The 25,549-nt window shown below is 42.6% G+C and overlaps 2 non-coding genes across 2 annotated transcripts; both read right to left on the bottom strand.

Annotated features, from left to right (window-relative positions):
* Nucleotides 1-4,506: 4,506 nt before the first annotated feature.
* On the bottom strand, nt 4,507-4,578 carry trnaa-cgc. The gene has a single exon. It is a non-coding gene; the product is annotated as a tRNA-Ala (tRNA).
* A 349-nt stretch (nt 4,579-4,927) lies between these two features.
* trnag-gcc lies at nt 4,928-4,998 on the bottom strand. The gene has a single exon. It is a non-coding gene; the product is annotated as a tRNA-Gly (tRNA).
* Between the last annotated feature and the right edge of the window lie 20,551 nt (nt 4,999-25,549).

Raw genomic sequence — 25,549 nt, 5'->3', positions numbered from 1 at the left:
TCGTTATACCAGACATCAATAGCACCACCCTTGTCAGCAGGTTTGATAACAAAGTCAGGGTTGGACCTGAGAGAACGGAGTGCGTCAAGTTACTATACCTAACCATTGTCTTGTACAAATAAATCCAAATCTTTTTTGTTTTTGCACGCTGCTCATTTATAAATTGGGCTACACAAAACCATAAGCAACATAATATAAATGGACATATATCAGTTAATAAGTGATTAGGTCTGTTTATGGAAACTAATATCAGTTGTTTACAAATGGCTGAACTGTTACACATTTTATCTTGTTATATTATGTCCTGTATCCCTTTCACTGAGAGATCTTTTCACAAAACCCACTCCCCTCTTCAAAGAGGCACTCTTTTCCTCTTTCATGGAAACACTCTTCTTCCACCCCCACCCTGCTTTACACCAGCATGTTTACCTTTTCTGCCACAAAGTTACCTTTGCCCCCCTCCCTCAGTGACCACTCTGATGCTGTTACTTTGCTCTGGGAATTGACTTTCTAGTGAGAGCATACACTGCAAAAACGGATTTGTCACACAAATAGAAAAACTGTCCATGTTTGCATACAATGCATGCAGCTGCTAACATAAGGTTCATGGGACTCAAACACAAACACCAGTCTTGTAGGCATCACAGTGCCTTTTCTTAGTTTCTCATTAGCATAAAAAACTCATATAGCGTCACCAATGTGACAACTATTTAACTATTTAAACTCCAAGCTGCTGCTACTACAGAGAAGGCATGAAAAGCATTGTGCGCAATTGTGTACATTAGGTATGTCTGCCTATGCCTGTAAAAAGTAACTAATGAGGATATGTAGCTGAAAGCATTTCCTGCAAACTCTGAAGCAAGTATTAGCATAGTTAAATATAGTTGGCTTATGTGTGAATGTTACATATAGGTAGAAACCTCTCCATAACTATACAAATAAGATACTTTATGTGGAAGGTGTATGAGTTTTCAAAATTGCCATTTGTCTGCAATCTGGTTTTTATTTTGGAAGAGTATCTTAATGTCCAGTAAAGAACTATCATTGCCTGGACACTAGCATCACTGTAAACAGTATTATTCATGATTCGTTAATAAGTTAATCACAGTGTCACACTATCTTTACAGTGCAGGAGGAGGCCATTCAGCCCATCGAGTCTGCATGGCTCTCTGAAAGAGCATTCCACCTAGTTCCACGCCTCTGCCTTATCCCTGTAACCTTGCACATTTTCTCTTTTCAGGTAGCAACCCAATTCCCTTTGGAATACCTCAATTGAACCTCCCTTCACCACCCTTTCAGGAAGTTTATTCTAGACTCTAACCACCCAAACTGCTTTAAATAAACATTACCTGAAATAAAAGTCTGTATACTGTATTTGTACAGTAGTGACATAGGTTATATCTAGTAACAGTTGTTACACAAGATTTGGCAGATTTTCAAATTACATATATCAATGGCATCTGCTGTATCTCACTGCAAGAGTAATAGTCATACACACCAGTTCTTTTTAGGAAATCTATGTTGAGAACGTCCTCCTGCATTTAAAAATAGAAAATGCTGGAAGCACACAGCAGATCTGTCAGAGTCTGAAAAGAATCAAATTGTTTAACTTCTCATTTGTAAACCTTTTGGTAGTAATAGTGTTTTACCCCTTTCTGCAGTTCACTCATTAAGGGGCATTCACAGTATGGCAATCAGTCATATGACAGTAAGGAATGCCTTGGCACACCTCTTTGTTTTCAAATTGTCTTGTTTGACATTGCTGAGAAATCTTGAACCACTGGGCTGCTTATCTCCTTTGTCAATAGGGCAGCTGTGTTGAAACAAATGCTGGACTTACAAAGGGATGACCACTAAATTGGAGTGGTTGTTGGCACCAAGGCACCGAGCTGCAAGAAAGATGGTGCTGAGCATGAAGTCCATGATTGGGTCCTTGTGACTGTGGGTAAAACAGACTACTTAATGGCAGTTAATGTCGCTAATGATTTTTTTTGGCTCTATGGCCAAAATGAAAAACCAATTTAAGCTGGCACCTGCCACATATTCACTCAGCAGATCTTTTTCAAGGTACTATGAAGGGAAGAAGAACTATGGGGTGACAGTAGAGAGCACAATTTCTCTTCAGAAGCCTCTTCAGAACAATCAAGAACTACTGTGAAGATAAATTATAATATAGCATTTCTTATTGTCAGGAAGGTTTTTAGGGAGATGAAGCAATATTAATAGGTTGCATCATCTGCAAGGCCCAGCAATTACACAAATATTATTTGACATAATTTTTCCTTTGGTTAATGTTTGTCATCAATCATAGTTAAAAAGATTTATCTGGGCTAATGCCAATCAATGACTGGTCTGGTACACTTAAGACTTGAGTGGACATTTTCAGGGTTTAGAATGAACATTAAACTTGGTGGTCATTGATGCCAATGAGTTGTACCATGATCCATCCATGAGGAGTTCAGAAAGGTCGGCAGATGTTTTGTGCTAATGGGAGACCTCCATAAAGCAGTTTGCTGAGGGTAGAGACTCCACACCAAAATGTAGATTGGTAGACATGAATGGTATTCATGCCAAGTTCCTTAAAGCTACTCAGGGCAAGGGAGAGAAGAGTGAATAATGGATTTAGAAAATGGACCAGTGCTACAGTCCAACAATACACCTTGGTGCTGTCTTTCTGTGGCATAGGAACTGGATTTTTGTCTGAGGTGTGTACACTCTTGGTGTTCAACAGTACAGTTGTGATCACTATGAAAGGGGAATTGTACTGACAGAATATTTCACTGTTATCAAGGTAGTTCCTCAAATGCTTGTGATACATTTATTAGATGCTTTGGAGGCCTATGGTATAATCAAGAAGAAACAAGCTAGATTTTATGAGGCTTGGGTAAGTTACATTTGAGATGGTAGAACACCATATGACAATTTGATTAATCCACCCTTATATGACTGTTGACAAATTGCTTCATGCAGCCCTTCTAAGGATGAACTTGGAAGCAATGGGAGTAAATCATCAAATCTTGGATTTTATCTGAAAATATATTCCAGCTCCAAGATTCAAGTAAAGGCAGATGGGAAATTGAATGTATTTCTAATGAAAGTGGAGGCTTAGGAGGCAAAATAGGAGGCACCATTGCCCTTTCTATTAAATGTCTTTAACAATGATGTACTGGATGACATTGATCTCAGAAATCTAAGAAGTTAACGGACTCCTTTGAGGGAGCATAGCAGAAATTCAGGAAGTTACTTTGGTGTGCCATGATGGGATCAAAATCCCAGGAATGGGAAGATTAGAATATTGGATGGTTAACAGAGGCATCAATCTCTCTGTGGAGGCAGAAATTAAAGCAGAACCTAAAACTCCAAAAAGGACAAATTGGGCCAATAAAAAATGGAAAAAACTGCTTTCCTAATTTTCTTGGAAAATGGAGTGGGTATATCATAAAAGCAATCCCTCTGGAGTTGATTACCTCTTTTTTTTTGCTTTCAGGGGCCTTATTAAGGCCCAGAATGGGATGTACACCTGTGACCAGTAGGTGTAGATTCTGCAGGGCCTATCAAAACCAGCTGGCTGGAATGCCTGGGGCTAAACTGATATCACAGAGGTGGACCTTCTGATGAAGAGTCATACGTACTCGAAACGTCAGCTGTATTCCTATCCACAGAAGCTGTCAGACTGCTGAGTTTTTCCAGTATTTTTGTTTTTGTTTTTGTCTAAGAAGCATGTGCCTCTCTTACCATCACTCAACCCCTCCCCTGGCACCACCCACTCCTGATGAATTGACGTGGCAGAAAACAGACAGAAACGGGTTCAATGGTAAATTGCTCCACCTCATCAGAATCATATTGGAATTACTGGTCTTTGTTCGAGATGCTTCTGAAATAATTTAATCACAGCTAATGTATTATTGGCAGGTCCACTCTGCAGATCTCTTTTGAATAACGAGCTGGCTTGGTGGACATGATGTTGGGCACCTCCAGTATTGGTTCAAGGTGGCATCTCAACAGCGATGTGGGACAAGTTATGAATTGCTAAATATTACTTGTCATCCTGGATAATAGGGTTGTGATTAATCCTCTTTCTACTTATATTGAAACTGGCTGTGAATTGTACTATTCCCCAGGCTGCATTGTCTGGCCGGCAGCTTGGGCTTTTCTTCCCATAGCACTGTAAATTCACTTGGTTTGAAAACGTAACCCAATTCCGAGATCTTTTCCGTAAAAATAAAATGATCCAAAAACTTACTTTTCAAATCAAAGATTAGCTTGTGTCCACTCAGGTAAATTTTAATTATGGGAAGGAGACTCTGGTTGCACAGACTCTTGCGTTTCTCGGTGATTTTGCTTCGACTCTAACGCAATGTTGAAAACAAAAATAATTCCTTCCCGGCGTTTTAAATTGCTTCTTCTTCCTTTCACTTTGCGAATATTATGTGTTTCTCCTCCACAACTAATTTTTGTTACAGAGCATCGCGTTTCCGTTCAGAAGATAAATAAAATACAGCTTTATGGAGATGCCGGGGATTGAACCCGGGACCTCACACATGCGAAGCGCGCGCTCTACCACTGAGCTACATCCCCAAGCCCGAAAACTGCCCCTAAATAATGGCTGAAGTGGAGTCAACTGACCTGATGCGGTGAAATACAATTTCAGTTGATGAAGTTTTCCAACTGGATTGGTCATTCAGCTGGAGATTTGTCGCTGAGATGGTTGACAGGTACTAGCGGAACGCCAACCCTTCACTCTGGTGTCAGCGAGATTGACAAGTTTAGCTCGTTTCCTCCGGCTTGACCCGGACTGGAGCAACGTAATAATTCAGATATTATGAGGAGCAAAGTAAACGAGGATTTCAAAAATTAAAAAGAAACGATTAAAGTTGCTAAGAGAAGGAGTGGGGGGGGAGGGTGGCACCAAGGGAAAAGAAATTGTTGCATCGGCCGGGAATCGAACCCGGGCCTCCCGCGTGGCAGGCGAGAATTCTACCACTGAACCACCGATGCATAAGAATGACTGCGCGCAGCCTCTATACAACAGCAACGGTTAACGGCAGCTTCCTTGTGCGTTGATTTAAGTGTATCTGCGAACTCGTGCCACCAAAGCTCAGGGCAACCACTCATTCATTCATTCATTAACATTTTGCTGGTCGGTCCACTCTGTGCACACAGTCTGCTCTGAGTGAACTATATATTTGCATTGTCTGGAGTAACAGCTCAGGCAGAACAGCAAACGTTTGCCCTTACTGTTAACTTGGCCCTGTTGACAGCACTCACATATAACCCACCAGGGAAAACAAAACCCATCGCCCTCATGGAGGAAGTCTGCAGCTAAATTAAATACAGCAAATGCAAGAGGCCACACAGTTGAGGCCAAAATAAGGATGCAAAGGGCTGATGGCTGAAATGGACTTGGCGCATGTTAAGATACAAGCAGCAGAGTTTTGGATGAGCACAAGCTTAAGAGAGTGTGCAAAATGGAGGACGCCCAGGACAAGATAATGGAATAGTCAAGTCTAATGATATCAAAGGCTTCCAACAGCATTTGTGCTGAAGCTGGAGCAGAGACGGGCAATATTATGGAGGTGGAAGCAGGTGGTCTCGGCGCATGATAGAGTGGATATATGGCCAGAAGCTTATTTTAGGGCCAAATAGGATGTCAAGGCTGTGATCAGGTTCAGCCTGAGAAGGTGATAGAGTCAGTGGATAGGAAACGGAGTCTGTGATGGGGACCAAAGACAATTGCTCTTATCTTTCCATTATTTAGTTGGAGGAAATTTCTGCTTATCCAATACTGGATGTCAGGTAAGCAGTGTGACAAACCAGAGGTAACCAGAGGAACCACATGAAAGAAATGGGTAACAGACAAATTACACATTACATAAGCAATATTAAAATAGCTGAGGATGAAGCTGCGTGACCTAGGGATTTTATTAGACTTAACACTCAATATATCCAGTTACTGTAACAAAGTAAATAGCTGATGTTAAAAAATGTAAATGCTGGAGATTCATATCTGTTAAATGAATGCATGTAGACGAACTTCATTTGTTGCTCTTTCCAGAACTGAAATAAAATGCAGGACAGCATTAGCAAATCAGTAGAGTACAATTGATATGCAGAGAGCATATGAAAATATTTTACATGGCAGTGCATAAAGAGTAGACAACAAGCAGAGAGAGAAAAGGGAAAAGAAGAATGGTGCGGCAAAATCATGGTTGAAAAGTTGGGTCTCACATGCCAATCACCAGCACTTACAAATGATATCAGTATCTCGAAAATCTGGTGCGCTTGTCAGAATTTGGTGGTCTTAGATCCAAGTTCTACCTGACAGTATTGTTTCAATCTCTGCCAAGAGCTGCCGATAAATGCAATCCGGTAAATATTATCATGAGATCAGGAATTCCCACTTGCATCATGTGACAGTGTCCAATCCCAGAACAAAGCATAAGGTTTAGAACTGCTGCTCTACTGTGAACATGTAATTGAGGGTTTTTGAATGAGCTTTGTCTTTCTACCCTTGTGAAGTTATTAAGCTATTTTGCAGGGCAATGCTTTGTGGGACATAGCAAGCTAAAATAATCTCAGAGATCTGAGCTGGACTAGACTTCAACATTTCCTTGATCTATCCAAGCATTAGAATCACTGCTTCAGGATGTCATTGGGGTGCTTCACTTATACTGCGTGCATTGTGCCTCTTCACAAATCTTGTACTTGATGACAATGGTGTCATGAGCCACTGCTTCAATGTCATCCTTCAAGTTTTCATGGTCATTCAAATAATACTTTCATTGTCAACCTCCCTGGATGAAGGAATCATAGGGCAGCAAGGGTTACTAGGCACAGGCCGGTAATTCAATTCCAATGGCCATGGGCGACCAGCAGCTTGTTTTGTTCATGAATAGAGTTGTATTGGAACAGAGGCACATATGGACGTAGAGTTGCAGTATATTTTGCAGTGCACTCAGGAATCCAACTGCACATTATAGGTAGTAGATTCTTTCCTGCTGTTGGCTGCCTTCCAAAAGGAATTTAATTCAATCACTGGTTTTGGCAGGCAAAGTATTGGTGACTTCCATGATGGAAGTGTATACTACAGATTGGGAGATCGAATAAAGATTGCCTGTATTTTCCTAGAATCAGTTCGTTTAACACTGCTGCAACCTTCAAAGAAACTAACAGAGATGTCCTCCTGGAATCAGCCCATACATCTGACTGCAGGAATGTGCCTATTTCACTTGTGGAATTCTTTAAAAATCATAGTCATGCAGGCTGGTTTCTTCAAATGATTCTAGTTATAGAAGTCTGATGTTGTACGCAAATAGCACCATACAGAAGGATCTTAAAAGAATGTCTAAAATGCAAGCACAGCTGTTCAGCATATCTCTCATACCTGTCCAAAATGCTTCTTCTAATCATCTTTCCTTCCTCTAGAACATGGATGCAGAGTGGTGTTCCCATGGGATAACTGTAGCTGTAGCTTCAGCTGTACAAACAGGGATTTAACATAGTTTTACAAAGCTGTCAGGAAGGCAACAAGACGTTTCCAGATAACACAAAAGTAAAATATTGCAGATGCTGGAAATCTGAAATAAAAACAGAATACGCAGCAGGTCAGACAGCATCTGTGGAGAGAGAAACAGAGTTAATGGCCTGAATCCTCTGTTATCGGGAGCAATGAGTCAACAGAAGCTGCTGATGCTTATTGCAACCCTGAGGAAGTCATGACAGACGCTCACATGCACAGTACTTCAGCGGGTAGTTTAAACTTCTGACTGCTAATTTTTCATTGCCAGACTGCTCTGCAATTCCCAACAACAGAGATGGCCATAACCAGGCAGACTTGGGCTGTTTGCACTATATTTATTCTGGTCTTTATACCAACTTACTTAGAGCTTTTCCCGGCAGGTGTAAAGCCTGCTCAGGGTCGCAGCTCTAAGTAAATCTGCTGGCGTGTCCAGCTCAACAGCAACCTAGACACTGGTCACCTGCACGCCACTGCTCAAATGCCTGTTAACACTATTGAACCCTCCTCCCGAAACACCCCACCCCCCTCCTGAAACATCTCACCCCCCCTCCCGAAACACCTCACCTCCCCCTCCAGAAACACCCCACCCCCCTCCTGAAGCAGCTCACCCCCCTCCCGACACCGCTCACCCCCTCCTGACACAGCTCAGCCCCTCCTGACACTGCTCATCCTGCTCCTAACATTGCTGAACCCTCCCGACACAACTCACCCACTCCCGACACCGCTCACCCCCTCTCGACATTGCTCACCCCCTCCCAACACCACTTATCCCCTCCTGACATTGCTCATCCTCCTCCTGACATTGCTGAACCCTCCCACCACCACTTAGCACCCTCCTGACAACGGTCAACCCCTCCCGACACTGCTCACCCTCCTCCCGACACTGCTCACCCTCCTCCCGACACTGCTCACCCTCCTCCTGAGACTGCTCACCCCCTCCCGACACCTCTTGCCCCCTCCCGACACTGTTCACCCCCTCCTAACACTGCTCATCCCCCTACTGACACTACTGAACCACTCTTCTGAAACCCTGACACTGCTCACTACCCTCCTGAAACAGCTCACCACACTTTTGAAACAACTCACTCACCCTCCCAAAATAGCTCTCCGCCCTCCTGACACCGCACGCCCCTCTCCAGATACCTGCTCTAGACACTGCTCACCTCAAGCTACATGGAGCTCATCCACCCACACATCACTCACCATATTCTCCACATAGCTCAGCCTCCTCCCAACACTGCTCACCACCCCCCTCACAGCTCAGTCCCCCCAACAATGCTTATCCACTCAACAGCAGCCTCCAACAATGCTTACCCACTCACCCTGCACTCACCCGACTTTGCTCAACTACCCACATGCACCCCCTATCACAACTCACCTCCCGGAATCCCTAGCTCCTGTCTGGCCAATGTGGGAAAAGTTACCTTTGTCGGGGCAGGGGGGGTGGTGAATAAATGTTTTCAGGGATTTAGGGAGGAGGATGAGCATTTTTGGGGTTTGAGAATGTAGGGATGAGCATTGTTCAGGGGGGAGGGTGAGCATTGTTGGTGTGTGAGGGGTGAGGGTGAGCATTGTTGGGATGTGAGGGGTGAGGGATGAGGGTGAGCATTGTTGGTGTGTGAGGGATGAGGGTGAGCATTGTTGGAGTGTGAGGGGTGAGGGTGAGTATTAGGGTGTTGAGGGGTTAGAGTGAGCATTGTTGGATGTGAGGGGTGAGGTTGAGTATTGTTGGGGGCTTGAAGAGTTAGGGTGAGCATTGGTGAGGGTGAGGGGGGAGGGTGAGCATTGTTGGTGGCGAATATTGTCGGGGGTGAGAAGGAAAGGTGGAGCATTGTCAAGGGGTGAGCATCATTGGGGTGAGTATTGTCGAGGATGAGTATTGTCAGGGGTGAAGGGGAAGAGGAGCATCGTCAGGATGAGCACTGTTGAGGGTGAGGGGGGATGGTCAGTAGTGTCAGGGTGAGAATAAAAGTTAAATAAAAAATACCTAGAAAAACTCAGCAGGTCCGGCAGCATCGGCAGAGAAGAGCACAGTTGACGTTTCAAGTCCTCATGACCTTTCAACAGAACTAAGTAAAAATAGGAGAGGGGTGAAATATAAGCTGGGTTAAGGTGGGGGGTGGGGGGGTGGGGGGGGGGAGGGCGGGGAGAAGGGGGGTGGTTGTTGGGACAAGCAAGCAGTGATAGGAGGAGATAATCAAAAGATGTCACAGACAAAAGAACAAAGAGGTGTTGAAGGTGGTGATATTATCTAAAAGAATGTGCTAATTAAGAATGGATAGCAGGACAAGCCAGGTAACTCTAGTGGGGGGTGGGGTGAAATAAGACTAAAAGGGCATAAAAGGTATAGATAAATGATCAATGGAATACATTAAAAATAATGGAAATAGGTGGGAAAAGAAAAATCTATATAAGTTATTGGAAAAAACAAGGAGGAGGGGGAAGAAACGGAAAGGGGTGGGGATGGAGGAGGGAGATTAAGATCTAAAATTGTTCAACTCAATATTCAGTCCGGAAGGCTGTAAAGTGCCTAGTAGGAAGCTGAGGTGCTGTTCCTCCAGTTTGCGTTGAGCTTCACTGAAACAATGCAGCAAGCCAAGGACAGACGTGTGGGCAAGAGAGCAGAGTGGAGTGTTAAAATGGCACGCGACAGGGAGGTCTGGGTCATGCTTGCGGACAGACCGAAGGTGTTCTGCAAAGCGGTCGCCCAGCCTGCGTTTTGTCTCTCCAATGTAGAGGAAACCGCATTGGGAGCAACGAATGCAGTAGACTAAGTTGAAGGAAATGCAGGTGAAATGCTGCTTCACTTGAAAGGAGTGTTTGGGCCCTTGGACGGTGAGGAGAGAGGAAGTGAAGGGGCAGGTGTTGCATATCTTGCGTTCGCATGGGGAGGTGCCGTAGGAGGGGTTTGAGGAGTAGGGGTGATGGAGGAGTGGACCAGGGTGTCATGGAGGGAACGATCCTAACCGAATGCTGCCAGTGGGGGTGAAGGGAAGATGTGTTTGGTGGTGGCATCATGCTGGAGTTGGCGGAAATGGCAGAGGATGATCCTTTGAATGCGGAGGCTGGTGGGATGATAAATGAGGACAAGGGGGTCCCTATCATGTTTCTGGGAGGGAGGAGAAGGCTTGAGGGCGGATGCACGGGAGATGGGCTGGACACGGTTGAGGGCCCTGTCAACTACCGTGGGTGGGAAATCTTGGTTAAGGAAGAAGGAGGACATGTCAGAGCAACTGCTTTTGAAGGTAGCATCATCAGAACAGATGCGACGGAGGCGAAGGAAGTGAGAGAATGGGATGGAGTCCTAACAGGAAGCGGGGTGTGAGGAGCAGTAGTCGAGGTAGCTGTGGGAGTCGGTAATGGATGTAATGGATCCTTGTAATGGATATTGGTGAACAGTCTATCACCAGAAATTGAGACAGAGAGGTCAAGGAAGGGAAGGGAAGTGTCAGAGATGGACCATGTGAAAATGATGGATGGGTGGAGATTGGAAGCAAAGTTAATAAATTAATAAATTTAAATTTTTTAGATTAATTTTGCTTAAACTCCCTCCTCCATCCCTACTGCTTTCTGCTTCTTCCCCCTCCTCCTTGTTTTTTCCAATAATTTATATAGATTTTTCTTTTCCCACCTATTTCCATTATTTTTAATGTGTTCCGCCACCATTTATACCTTTTATGCCCTTTTAGTTTATTTCACCCAACCCCCACTAGAGCTACCTGGCTTATCCTGCAATCCATTCTTAATTAGCACATTCTTTTAGATAATATCACCACCTTCAACACCTCTTTGTTCTTTTGTCTGTGACATCTTTTGGTTATCTCCTACTATCACTGCTTGCTTGTCCCAACAACCACCCCACCCCCCCAAACCAGTTTATATTTCACCGCTCTCCTATTTTTACTTAGTTCTGTTGAAGGGTAATGAGGCCTTGAAACGTCAACTGTGCTCTTCTCTGCCGATGCTGCCGGACCTGCTGAGTTTTTCCAGGTATTTTTTATTTTTTGTTTTGGATTTCCAGCATCCGCAGTTTTTTTGTTTTTATATATGATAATAAACATTGCCAGGTGTTGGGGGGGGGGGTGGGTGGTGGTGGTGAGCAGCGTCATGGCAGAGAAGCTGTGAAGTGTTGGGGGTGATAGGGACAGTTAAAAACTCCCCAAGTCAATGAACTGAAGGAGACCTTAAAGGACATTGTCAGGGGGTGAGCATTGTTGGGGTTGAACATTGTCATGGGTGAGAATTGTCAGGGGTAGGGGGAGCATTGTCAGGGGCGAGCATTGTTGGGGTTGAACATTGTCATAGGAAGGGCCAGCAGTGTCGGGGTAAGGGGTGAGGATGAGCAGTATAGGTAAAGGGAGTGAGCAGTGACATGGGAGGGACGCTGGGTGTAACAGTTAAAATTCTGCACATTAATGAACTGAAGGAGACCTTAAGGGGCATGAATGTCTTCAGTTCATGATGAGAAAGGAGATATGGCTTCGCTTCAGTTACATTTTGCCACAAGGCCTCCCCTGTCTGTTCATCAATGGATTCAAGCTGGAGTCAGGACCAGAAGGTCCAAAGACTCTAATGTTAAAGGGTAAAAAATAAAAAATACCTGGAAAAACTCAGCAGGTCCGGCAGCATTGGCGGAGAAGAGTAGAGTTGACGTTTCAAGGCCTCATGACCCTTCAACAGAACTAAGTAAAAATAGGAGAGGGGTGAAATATAAATCACAGTCAGCAGTACTCCTCCACTGCTGACTGTAAGATCTGGGTCAATGTCTCAGGTCGATGTGTGGTCATCAACCTAAAATATTGGCTAGGATTTTATGGTTGTGCCTGCCGCAGGACCGGAAATTCCCTCCCGAAGTCGACAAACCTTTGGCTGGTTCATCAAATTTTCCGTCCTGCCCTTGACGATCTTGGCCATTATCTCCGTTTCTCTTCACAGATGCTGCCTGAACTGCCAGGTATTTCCAGCATTTTCGGTTTTTATTTCAAAGTTACCCCAGTTTCCAACAAAACCAACTAAATAACAGAAATTGTTAGTTACCAGGAGAGTTAGCAAAAAGTATCTTTAACAACAAGGGAATAAGCCCTTCATGCAGTGTTTGTTTTTATATGTAGCCTTTTGGTGCTGCTCATGTGGACTGTGCCTGAAATTTATGAGAGGATTCTCCAGTGGGAATTCAGAATTACCCAAATACATGAGGAGGCTTGACAACATGAAGGTCTGGCTTGGAACAATTCAGATGCCTCTGATCGTATTGTCGATTTGTAATTTCAAACTACAAACACCTACTTCAGCCCAAAAAGAAACAGCAACTTCTTTAATTACAAATTGCATTAGAAAAATAAAATTGTATATAGCCTGTTGTGAATGACACTAAGACTAACACATGCTCTACTGCAGGCAGCCATTCTTGAACTATTCTATTTTCACCTCCCAACAGAGAGGGCAGTATAACTAAATGCTTGACTATTACAAGATATTACACTCCCTCCCCACAAAGAAACATATATTAAAATGGAAAATGGTGCATGTACATAATTTCCCAACATACAATATGACTAAACCAATGTCAACAATATGTATCCTTCCGACCTTGCTGCACTCAGTTCTCTTAGGTCCACCCTGACTCTGTTATCAAACCTGCCGACAAGGATGGTGCTGTTGCTGTCTGGCATACTGACCTCTACCTCGCAGAGGCTGAGCGCTAACTCTCAGACACTTCTTTCAACCTCCCCCTGGACTGTGACCCCACCACCGAACATCAAGCCATTGTTTCCAGGACTGTCACTGACCTCATCTTCTCTGGAGATCTTCCCTCCACAGCTTCCAACCTCATAGTCTCCCAAGCCCGGACAGCCCACTTCTACCTCCTTCCCAAAATCCACAAACAGGACTATCCTGGTAGACCGATTGTGTCAGCCTGTTCCTGCCCCATGGAACTTACTTCTTCCTATATTGACACTATTCTCTCTCCTCTTGTCCAGTCTCTTCCCATCTACATCCACGATTGCTCTGATGCCCTTCGTCATATCAGCAATTTTCAGCTCCCTGGCCCTAACCGCCTCCTCCTCACCATGGACGTATAATCCCTCTACACCTCCATCCTCCCACCAGGATGGTCTAAGGGCTATCTGCTTCTTCCTTGGACAGAGGTCTGAACAATCACCATCCACCACCACTCTCCTCCGTCTGGCTAAACTTGTTCTCTCACTGAACAATTTCTCTTTTAACTGGTCTCACTTCCTCCAAATAAAACGTGTCCCCAATATGCCTATCTCTTTCTGGTGTATGTGGAACATTCCTTGTTCCAGTCGTATTCAGGCCCCCTCCCACAACCCTTTTCTCGGTACAGCAATAACTGTTTTGGTGCCGCTTCATGGTCTCATCTGGACCTGGAAAAATTATCAATTTTGCTTCCAATTTCCAACCCTCTATCACTGTCACATGGTCCATCTCTGACATTTCATTCCCTTCTTTGAGCTCTCTGTCTCCATTTCTGGCGATAGGCTTTCCACCAATATTCATGACAAGCCCACTGACTCCCACAGCTACCTTGACTACAGCTGCTCACACCCTGCTTCCTGTAAGGACTCCATCCCATTCTCTCAGTTCTTTCGTCCCCGTCGTATCTGTTCTGATGATACCACTTTCCATGTCTTTCTTCTTCCTTAACTGAGGTTTCCCACCAACTGTGGTTGACAGAGTCCTCAACTGTGTCCGACCCATCTCCCACGCCTCTGCCCTTACACCTTCCCCTCCCTCCCAGAACCATGATAGGATCCTCCTTGCCCTCACATTTCACCCCACCAGTCCCTGCATTCAAAGGATTATCCTCCGCCATTTCCGCCAACTCCAGCATGATGCCACCACCCAACACATCTTCCTTTCACCTCCCCCCCCAGCACCTCCCCCACCTCCATCAGCATTCCATAGGTATTGTTCCCTCTGGGATACCCTGGTCCACTCCTCCATCACCCCCAACACCTCGTCCCCTTCCCATGGCACCTTCCCATGCAATCGCAGAAGGTGCAACATTTGCCCCTTTACCTCCTCCCTCCTCACCGTCTAAGGGCCCAAACACTCCTTTCAGGTGAAGCAATGCTTCACTTGCACCTCCTTCAATTTGACCGCAAGCACGACCCAGACCTTCCTGTCACTTGCCATTTCAACACACCATCTTGGTCTCATGTCCACATGTCTCTCCTTGGCCTGCTGGAATGTTCCAGTGAAGCCCAACGCAAACTGGTGGAACAGCACCTCATCTTCTGATTAGGCACCTTTAGGGCTTTCCAGATTTCATACTGAGTTTAACATGAACTCTCACGTCTATCCTCACCCCTTTTTTAATCCCTTTTTAAAAACTTATTTTTATTTTTTACCCAACTACTTTCATTTGTATTCATTTATTCATTGTTTTATCCCCTTTTTTATCCCCCTTTTTCTATCCCTTTTTCTAATCTTTTTTCCCAAATCACCATCTGTCCCACCACCCCACCCCCAATAGGGCCAGCTGCTACTTGTTCCATGTTGTTCTTTCACAGAGTGCTGACCCTTGTTCTGCTATTCACACATTCTGCTTTCTTATCTTTATGCCACTATCAACACCTTCTTTAGCCCTTACAACTACTATTAACACTTAACACTCTCTTTGTCTTTTTGTCCATGACATCTTTGTCAATCTCTCCTTAGCCCCCATCTATTGCTGGCCTTCTATCCAGCTTCACCTGCTCCACCCCTGTTAAACAATATAAATTTCATCACATTTCTACTTCTATTTAGCTCTGAAGAAGGGTCATACAGACTCGAAATGTTAACTCTGTTTCTCTCTCCACAGATGCTGTCAGACCTGCTGAGTTTTTCTAGCATTTTCTGTTTTTATTTCAGATTTCCAGCATCAGCAGTATTTTGCTTTTATCAATAATATCTCTACCCTTGGATACAAAATGTAGCTTCATGCTACTGCTTTCATACAGACACATTGTGTGCTCTTGTTGAAATACTTCTAGAAAGCAGCTTACCACCTCTTCTTAAGGGCAGTTAGGGATGGGCAATAAATGTTGGCCTAGCCAGCGACACCCACATCCCGTGAATTAATTTAAAAAAAATCTCTCTAAATCTTGGCAAAATAATGACTCTTAAACCCCAAAGGAGATAGCCTTGACCTACATTCAATTCATTTCTACGTGTGAAATACTCCTGCAATTTATCATCATCACACTGGGCAGCCATCAAAACATAATTAAACACTTTATTGAGCACCACATCCTTGCGAGTTTCTTCACTAATTTCTGGCATTTTTTAATATAAAGTAATTCACGGGTAACTCAGTGGCTCACTGTGGTCAGAGTGGGAGCAAGGTGGAGAGCTTTCCTGTCCATGTCCTGCTACAGTGTTCCCATGAAGCTCAACGCAAGCTCGAGGAACAACACTTCAACTTTCACATCAGCACTCTACAGCCTTTTGGACTCAATATTGAGTTCAACAATTTCAACAATACCTCTGCCAACCTCCTATTTTATGTGTTGTTTTTTAGGTTTTTTTTGCTGGCTTGTTTCATTCTTCATCCCTTCGTGTTGCATTCAGATGGTTGCAAAGTAGTTATTCACACCTCCTCTGGACACAATCTTTGTTTCTCTACTAAGCCCATTACCACTCTCTTTGTTCTTTGCATCATGAAATATTTTGTTAGTTAATCTCTCCTGCCCTCCACACTATCACAGACCTTTCCTTTCGCTCTTTCTGCCTCCTCCTCCACTTCTATTGGCTTAAAAACTCTTACATTTCTATCTTACTGGTGAATGTTCATTGACCTGAAACGTTAACTCTGTTTCTCGCCACAGATGCTACTGGACCACATATGCTGAGTATTTCCAGCATTCTTTGTTTTTATTATGATCGCTAATGCTTCTTTTACAACTTGTGAGTAATTTTGCCCTACTTTGTTAAAATACGTGAAGCTGATGCTACAGGCTTCTCCACACCATCTTCCATTATGTGGGATAACACCACAAATAACCCTTGTAGTCAGGCATTGCACACTAAAACTAATTATTTCTTGGGATCATAGTGGGTCAAAGGAGCATCACTAGTCAGTACTTTCTTCACTTCTTCAAATGCTTTCTGACACTCCACAGACCACTTCTCCTTTATTCCATCTTTGAGTAGTGGAATACAGTGGAATGATAAGTCGACGATGAACTTAGAATAATACACCTATTCCTATGCATGTTTTAAGTTCTTCTTTGTTCTCTGATTTCTTTGCTTCTAAGATCCTCTTAACCTTCTCCTGCATTGGGTGAATACATTCACCATCTATTTAATGACCCAGGTATGTTACACTTGACCACATGGCAACACTTGTGCCACACTCTTGAAGTTGATTTAGGACTTTGTTCTACCTTTCAATGTGCTATTTCTCTGTTTTACTGCTAATTAGAATGTCATCTAAGAAACAGCACACACCTTTCATCCCACTTACTATCTAATCCATGACACTCTGGAACACTGTGGGAGCAGTAGACACCCAAAATGGTAACCTTCCATACTGGCGCACCCCTTTGTGTGTACGAATGGTAAGCAATTCCTCGCTCTCATCAGTTAGTTCTAATTGCAAATATGCATTTAACAGGCTTACTTTACTGAACACCTTCCTTGGTTAAATTAGAAAGCAAATCCTCACTGCTATGCAGTGGTTAAGTTTCATTCTCAATCATTTCATTTACTGCTTGCTTATACTTACATGAGTACAAATGGACCTATCTGCTTTGTGAACTACCACAATGGTTGTGGCCCATTCACTGCGCTTCACCTTCTTAATTGCCCCTGTTCTTTCTAATCTAGTCAGCACTTTACTTACTGCTTCTAACTGTACACAGGCCATTGGTTTAGCCTTGCAAAATGTCAGCTATACATTGTCCTTCATCTTGATTTGGGCTTTGTGAAGCCTAATTTTATCAATTGGTCCTCCTTACTCAATGGCCAGTTTGTGCTCCCCTAGCACTTTGTCAATGTCAGACGTACTCTTACTGATTCCTGATCCTGTGAATAACTTGGACCAGTTTAACCGTAACTTCTTAAGCCAAGTCCTTCCTATCAGGGAGACTTTGGTCCCTCCTACTCCTGCCAATGGCAAGCAATAGGATGTACCATCACATTCCACTCCAACACAAAATTCACCTTATACTGGAATACTGTTATTGGAATAGCTAGTCAGTTTCATTCCAGTTTTCTGTAAGGGAATGTAATTTAGGGACTCCTTGCATTTCTCTTCTGAGCTAACAGACATGGCTGCGGCTGTATCAACGATGAAAGTAATTTGTGAATCTCCAACTTTCATTTCCATTGTGGGTGTTGGAATTTTATCTTCAGCCATATTACTCTCATCTTCCATGTGCTGTTTTTCTTGCTCGCAGATTGAGTACAACTCTTGACCTCCCTCTTCAATAGCATTAGCTTCTGTTTCCACATCTATCATATGCGCATTCAAGGATTTCCAGACTCCTGAACTAGCTTTAGATCCATCACAACCTCATCCTAGTGCATGGCTGGAGCTTTACCATGACCTGTAGCATTATTATTTCCTCAACCCCTGCATGCTGTCTGTATATGACCTACTTTCCCACCAGCATAGTACTTTGACTGGAATTGAGGACATTTAAATGGCTGGTGGCTACCATAGCAATGATGGCATCTAAATTTCTGACTCTGAGACTATGAACTTGGCTGCCCTGGCCAGTATCTTGCTGAAATCCTGCCAGCTCAGGAAAAGAACTCATTTGAAATTTGCAACTATCTCTTTCTGCCATTTTCATGGCTTTGGACTCATCACAGGCCTCCTTCCACATCAGCTTATTTCTTTGCTCAAAAGCTTGGCCTGGATTTCATTGCTCTTTAGGCCTCCTACAAACATGTCTCTAAGGTTGATTCTAAGTTCATGCCATACCCACAGTGACAAGAGATCTTCTTTAATTAAAGAAAGTAATCTGCAGCAGTCTCACTTGGCAACTACTTCCTTTGACTGAACATCACTCTCAGTGCAATTTCATTCTTGGTTGTGCTATAATATGAGTTCAGAATCTCATTAATTTCAGCATAGTCCATAGTAATGGGGTCTCTCAGACAATATTGGTTAGACACTACATCAGAGGCATTGGAGGGAGTGTAGAGAAGATTCAGGAGAATGGTTCCAAAGGTGAAGAACATCAGTTATGAGGATAGATTGGAGAAGTTGGTACTGTTTTCCTTAGAGAAGGGAAGGTTGAGAGGAGATTTGATAGAAGTATTCAAATCATGAGGGGTCTGGACAGAGTAGATAGGGAGAAAATGTTCCCACTCATCAGAGAATCGAGAATGAGCGGTCACAGATTTAAAGTAATTGGCAAAAGAAGCAATACTGACATGCAGCGAGTGGTTAAGGAATGCACTGCCAGAGAGTGTTGTGGAGTCAGGTTCAATTGAAACATTCAAAAGGGAATTAGACTTTTATCTGAACAGGGTGTGCAGGATTACAGGGAGAAGATGGGGAAATGGCACTAGGTTAATTTCTCATTCGGAGAGTGGGAGAGCTGGTGCAAACACGACGGACTGAATGATCTCCTTCTGCGCTGTAACGATTCTATGATGCTGTGAAGAGCATCTGGTCCCATAATGGTGATGAAAACATTTGCTGTCTCCTCATCCCCTATTACATTTGCTTTCAGCCAAATGTGTAACCTTTGTTCGTAATCACACCAGCCCTTTTTATTACGGTTGAAATCCCCCATTGTCCCCAAATACGTCTTCAGTGCCATTTTGCAATTACATATCATACTGACTCACTATGTATCTGAATATATGATGTGCACACACAGGCCAATCTTTCAAACTGCTCAAACCTCCTCAAAATCAATTTTAGAAGTTCCAAAAAGTGTGTCACATTGTTCTTCGGTCCTTAATTTCTTAAAGGAAGTGCACAAAAGGATTTCATCCCATCCTTGTCGCCATCTTTCAGTTGTGTATTATACTAAGACTGACGCATGGTCAACTCCTGGCGGCCATTATTGAACAACTTTATTTACACCTCCTCAACAGAGCTGGCAGCAGAGAGGACAGTATAGCAGAATGCTCAACTATTACAATGTAGTATATACCCAGATTTTTCTGTCTGTACAGTATTCTTCAAAAAATACAACTGCTCATGGGTTGTTCTTCAAGGAACAACAAATTTAAAGAATGTAAATTTATCAGCCAAATATACAAGACTTAACCTTAACCTCTAATACTTGGAATAATGCTAGGTACTCATTGTCCAATCCTTAAATAAAAGCATGATGATACTGTTTGAATTACTTTATTCCAGCTAATGTAATTTGAGTTATTCAACCCACATAAACAAATAGAGCCCAATTAACCTTATGACTCTGATCTATGTTATGCCCTTAACCCCTATGCTGAACTCCCCTTATCCATATTTATGTATTACAACCAGACTGTCTCCAGCCATGTTTTATTAATGCACCTGTGATAGTCAGCATTTTCACAGAGAGAACTGAACAGGTTGCCAAGACACAGGGACATCTAGATAAGTATACTTCCAGCATTGCCCTAAGTGTCTCAATCCTGAATTTTGGCTACACTCTTGCCATTTGGCTTAGCCCAACGGATCAAAATCTGCTCTACCTCTGGAATGACCATAAATGGCCTTACCTTTGAGATAGACCTAGGTCTGCGGGTGGTCATGTTTGTGGTTTCTGCTTTATGCTACCTGACCCTAGTCACAGTCCATATTTTTCTATTATAAGTACTAAAGTAATGTCCAACGCAAATAGAAAAAATATGCTTATGCCTGTACTTCTCTGACCTTTTATACTGTATCGTTTTTCTCTCTCTCCTCTCTGCCGTACAGGTTAACAAGAGAATTACTGAAACACAGTTTTGGATTATTTGTCATTACTTATTCCCCATAACACAATAATTAGAAAGAGGTCAATTGAAGAATTTATTTAATCAATAATATTTTTGAGGATTTGAAGTTCAAGAAGTTACCTACATCACAGCTTATGTAATTGTGAAAAAATAAAATGGTTAAAATCTATAAATATGAACATGAACAGTTACAGTATCTGTTGACTGATAGGCTTACATTCCCAGGTCAATCTGATGAATAATGAAGAAGAATGAATTGACCTTACTTTTGCTCTGCATTTTCCTAATTTTCACAGATTTCTTCTGTCTTATTTAGTTTTTATTTGTTATAGCACTACCTTGACAAAATAAACAACAGGAAACATCAATGAACAGCTCTTACAGGAGGAAGGTTTGCTAATCTGGTTGTAAAGATGTTTGAAGTTTTCAGCACTCTAGAAAGATAGCAGCAATAATACAGGTAAATTGTTGATTGTTCTAACCCACTGCTCCAATGATCCTCTCTTTGGAAATCTTAGCATCAGATTACACGCTAGCTTATGTACTGGCTGTACTTTTCTTTTATTGCTTTAACAACATCATTAGCTTTTCTTGCCATCCCTGAATTTAGCCAGTTTTTTCAAGGGACAAAAGGATGCTATCTTTTTCCACGATGTTACCTGTTGTCACGGTTGCAGGCCCTGTTCTGAAACTAGTGAGAATTTAAAGGGGAAAGGATCAATTTGGATTATTATTTTTTGCAGTATGCAGCACAAGAGTACTCCTCGTAGATTTTATTGGAGCTTTCATGCTTTGGGATTTTTGACCATCTTTTCACAGATGGTTTTAAAAAATGTAAATTTAATCGTGTGTTAAAGCAGAGTGTCTTCATGTAAATTGAAAGAAAAGAGCCCTTAGGCAATAGCTAATTAAGATTTGAAGTAGCTAGGTTTGATATGATTTTCCCATAGATTGTAAATAATAAGCAATTAGTTGGTCTATGAAAAAATAAGTCACGTCCGTTGTGATAGTCAGTAGACCAGATTTTTAAAATGGAAGTTACGAGGCTGCCAGAATCGCAAAAGGTGCAATGGAGTAATGAGAAATTATTTTGTTTAAGATAAGCTGGGCAACTTGCTGCTGTGGGAAGCATAGCATGTTTATTATTTTTCATTATTACATATAGACGACTTGTAATGATTGAAATAAATGAATCTGATGATAACTGCTTAATAATTCTTACTTTGCCTATATCTCAGCAAGTGTTTGCACACTCTCAAAGAGGTTGAAGAAACATATATGTAAAAGGCACAAATACTTAGTTCATATTACAATTGAAAACTTTTGTTATGCCCTGGGTTATGCTTTGTATAGTTAAATATTAGGCAATATAGGAACAACTCTAACATAAAATGCTCAAAATATTTATGGGAGAAGTTGGCAAAATGGTACCCAAGAGAATGTTGAAGGCAGAAGCTAAACTTGTCATACAATACAATTTGTTTTGTTAACACTACTGATTATTAGGTTTTAGCATTGCCATTTTCATCTTCACCAAACAACCAAAAGCGATAATACCTTGATACTATATATTATTTTGGGGAAAGAAAAAGATGAGTAAAGGAGTGATGCCAGACAGTTGATACTGCACCTAAATGTCAGATACCTACACTTACAAGCTCAGCTTTGGACGGCTAGGTACCAAATGTTCTAGGTGTTGTTTTCAGGATTTACTTGTTCTGCCACCTCCTTTCATGGTCTGGTTTGTGTGGGCCCTGAGAAACCTTCTCCATCTCAAATAGCCCAGTCATACTTCCACGGAAGCAGTACTGAACTTTGACAAAGACAAAACACTGTGATGCTGGAATCTGAACTATAAATAGAAAATATTGGAAATACTCAGCAGCTCACGTAGCATCTGTGTGTGAAGATTATGTGTATGAACATTAATGTTTCAGATATCTTTCTCAGGCCTAGAATATACAGATTTTAAGCAAGTACAAAGACGGGGAAAGGGAAGGCAGAGAAAGAACAAGAAGACAGCACTGTGAACAGGTGGATGGCAAGGGTGATAAAATGACAAAAGGGATCATTGTGCAAGGCAAAAGGGAGGAAATATGGGACAGATAAATAAACAAAAGATGGGTTCAGAGAAGCTGTAAATGGCAACAGTAGAAACAATGCCTTCACTTATTGCCTGGAAAAATGGGAGCAGTTGTTATGATCTACCTTAAGAACATGAGAACAGAGAACTTCAGGTCAGTTAGCCTGAAATCAGTTGTTAGAAAAATGCTGGAATCTATTATTAAGGAAGTCTTAAAAATGCAATAAGAAACTCATTGATGATCAGACAGAGTCAAATGGTTTCATGAAAGGGAAATTGTATTTGACAAATTTAAGGAGGTTTTTGAGGATGTAATTGGCATGTTAGTTAAGGAGAGTTAGTGGATTTACTTGGATTTCCAAAAGGCATTTGACAAAGTGCCATATGAAAGGTTAATAGGTAAATTGGGGGCTCATGGAGTTGAAGTAATATGGATGGAGAATTGTTTAACAGACGGGCAGCAGAGAGTAGGGATAAATGAGGCATTTTCAAGTTAATAATTACTGGAGTGCCACAAGGATCAATGCTGGGGTCTTAGCTTTTTACAATGTTTATTAATGACATAGACAAAAGGATCAATAATATCTAAGATTTTTTTTCATAGGATATAGGCATTGCTGGCATTTGCATTTTTTGTCCATCCCTATTTGCTCTTGAATCAAATGGCTTGCCATTTCAGAGGGCAATTAAGAGTCAACCACATTGCTGTGGGTCTGGAGTCAAATGTAGGCCAGACCAGGTAAAGACTGTAGATTTCCTTCTCCGAAAGAAATTAGTGAACCAGGTGGATTTTTATGACAATCAATTTGGTCACCATTACTGAGACTAGCTTTTAAAATTCCAGATTACTAATTTAATTTAAATTCCACAGCCGTCATGGTGGGATTTGAACCCAGCATCCCCAGATCATTAGCCTGAGCCTCTGGATTGGGAATAGTAACTGTGAGGAGGACTCAGAGAAATGTTATGGATAGGAGAGGGGGTCTAAGTTAAACAACCCTGATTTCTCCTCTCACCAACTGTCTGTAAACAGAAAGGTCTGTTTAAAATGTCTGATTTCCCCCTTTATAAGTGGTGGTATATTTTCCCCAACCCCTCAGTTTTGGAGCGATCCAATCCTCTGTTAATAACCCCCAGTAAACTCGAGATAGAGTAAAATCAGAGAGTTAGTTATTTTACACACACTCAAAATGTGGAAAGGGGGTTTTGCTGTGTAACCCCAGTACATTCATGCAATTAAACAGGGATAAGGGAAAGAAAGAGGTGCAGGGCAAAGGCCACAGATAAAATGAGAATTATTGTTTCACATGAGTCCAGAGTCCAGAATCAAAAGTCCAATGGTGTATTCCTTCAGAGAGGTTAGCAGGCTGAAGCTGATACGGGGTGTTCCACTTTTCCAGTAGCGCTGACTTCCACGATGGGAGAAGCATGTAGAGATGAACTAGTCTTGTAGTAGGCACTGGTACAGAGTTCAGGTGTTCCAGTAGAAACAGTGTAGATGAGGGCCAGGCAAATTAAACTTGGACAGATCTTGGGTTCTGTTGCTGTTCTGTTGATGGAAGATGGCAGGCTGCCTCTTTTAGCTTCACATATTATAGGTTCTAGCAGTTTGGGTTGGGGGTGGGGAGCACTGATGTGACTTAACTCCCACTTCTTCCCTTTGGTTTGGACAAAGGCTGTATATTCCTGGTGTGGATTCTTGAGATGGTTAAAGCTTTGTCCATTAATAAGCTTCAGAGGTTTCAGGATCCCTTTGTCCTCATAGACGCATCATCTCCATTAGCCAGAGCTCTGCCTTAGAAATGAAAAGGGCCTGTGTACATTTCCTTGGAATTTGATTTCTGCAGGCACAGAGGCATTAGGGCCTCTAGATATAACAAGGTCCTTGCTGTTTTCTGAAGGCTAGAAATTCAACTTGTGTGGGTTGTAGCTAGTCAGGCTTCAGTCAGTGTAAAGCCTTTGTCCATTTAAAAAAAATTAAGTAACCAGGATGATGTAGATATACATATTTTCCTTCAGGTCTTCTGGGCATGACAGAAGCTGCAAAGGGATATAGACAGGTTAATTGATTCGGGAACAAGGTGGCAGATGGAGTATAATAGGGGGAAATGTGAGGTTATTTACCACGTGAGCAAGGATTTAAAGCATAACATTTTTTTAAATAAAAACAAAAAATGCTGGAAAAATTGAGCAGTTCTTGCAGCATCTGTGGAGAGAGAAACAGAGTTAATGTTTTAAGTCCGTATGACTACGGCTCTGAAGAAGAGTCGTATGGACTCAAAACATTAACTCTGTTTCTAACGTTCCATTTTTGGTATGGCTGGTGAAGTTCCAACAAGATCATCAACCTAGCTTGGGAGGAGGTGGCTGTGGTGGTGAGCACCAACTCAGCCCAGAGGAGAACAAGAATACAGTGCCCCTAATGGAGGAATGGCCTCTCTGCACACCCAAGATAAGTGAGCCTTCTCATCTATCTCAGCTCACAATCTCACAAGCTCCTCACACATTCGCAGGATAACAGTCCACAGGGATCTCAGGCACTATCAGCACAAGGGACATCACCACTCACTCTCCCATATACACCTTGATATTTCCATCTGGCTCAAATTGTGTGCAATTTGTGTGCATCCTGTACACGGCTCCAGTCAGCACAAATACAAAGCAGGCATTCTTATCATCTGCCTTGGTATGTGTCCTGCTTACACTCTGTCCATCTGTCTTCATGCAGACCAAACTCGCCCATATTAAAAAGGAGAGGTCCTGGACTGGTGGTGGCATGCCAGAGATCAGGTCCTCACCCAGTATGAGGAGCGAGCAGTACTCCTGTCCAGAGAGGACCAGGACCGTGCCTGCAGTGACAGTGAGGTCAACTGGGCACACCTAAGTGAGGATCCTGAACCAGCTGACTTCAGACTGCAAGACTGTGAGTGCAATGTTACGTCTTGGTGTCTGTTGCCATGTACTAAGTATCTCTACTCTTCTTCATAGGCACCATAGCCAAGCACCCTAGTGACACTGGTAACCAGCCCCTCATATCCAGCCCTGAA

This window comes from Carcharodon carcharias, chromosome 12 (assembly GCF_017639515.1).
Source record: "Carcharodon carcharias isolate sCarCar2 chromosome 12, sCarCar2.pri, whole genome shotgun sequence".
In the NCBI taxonomy this organism is placed as follows: domain Eukaryota; kingdom Metazoa; phylum Chordata; class Chondrichthyes; order Lamniformes; family Lamnidae; genus Carcharodon; species Carcharodon carcharias.
Note: the sequence above shows the minus strand (reverse complement) of the source record. Positions and strands in the feature narration are given on the sequence as shown.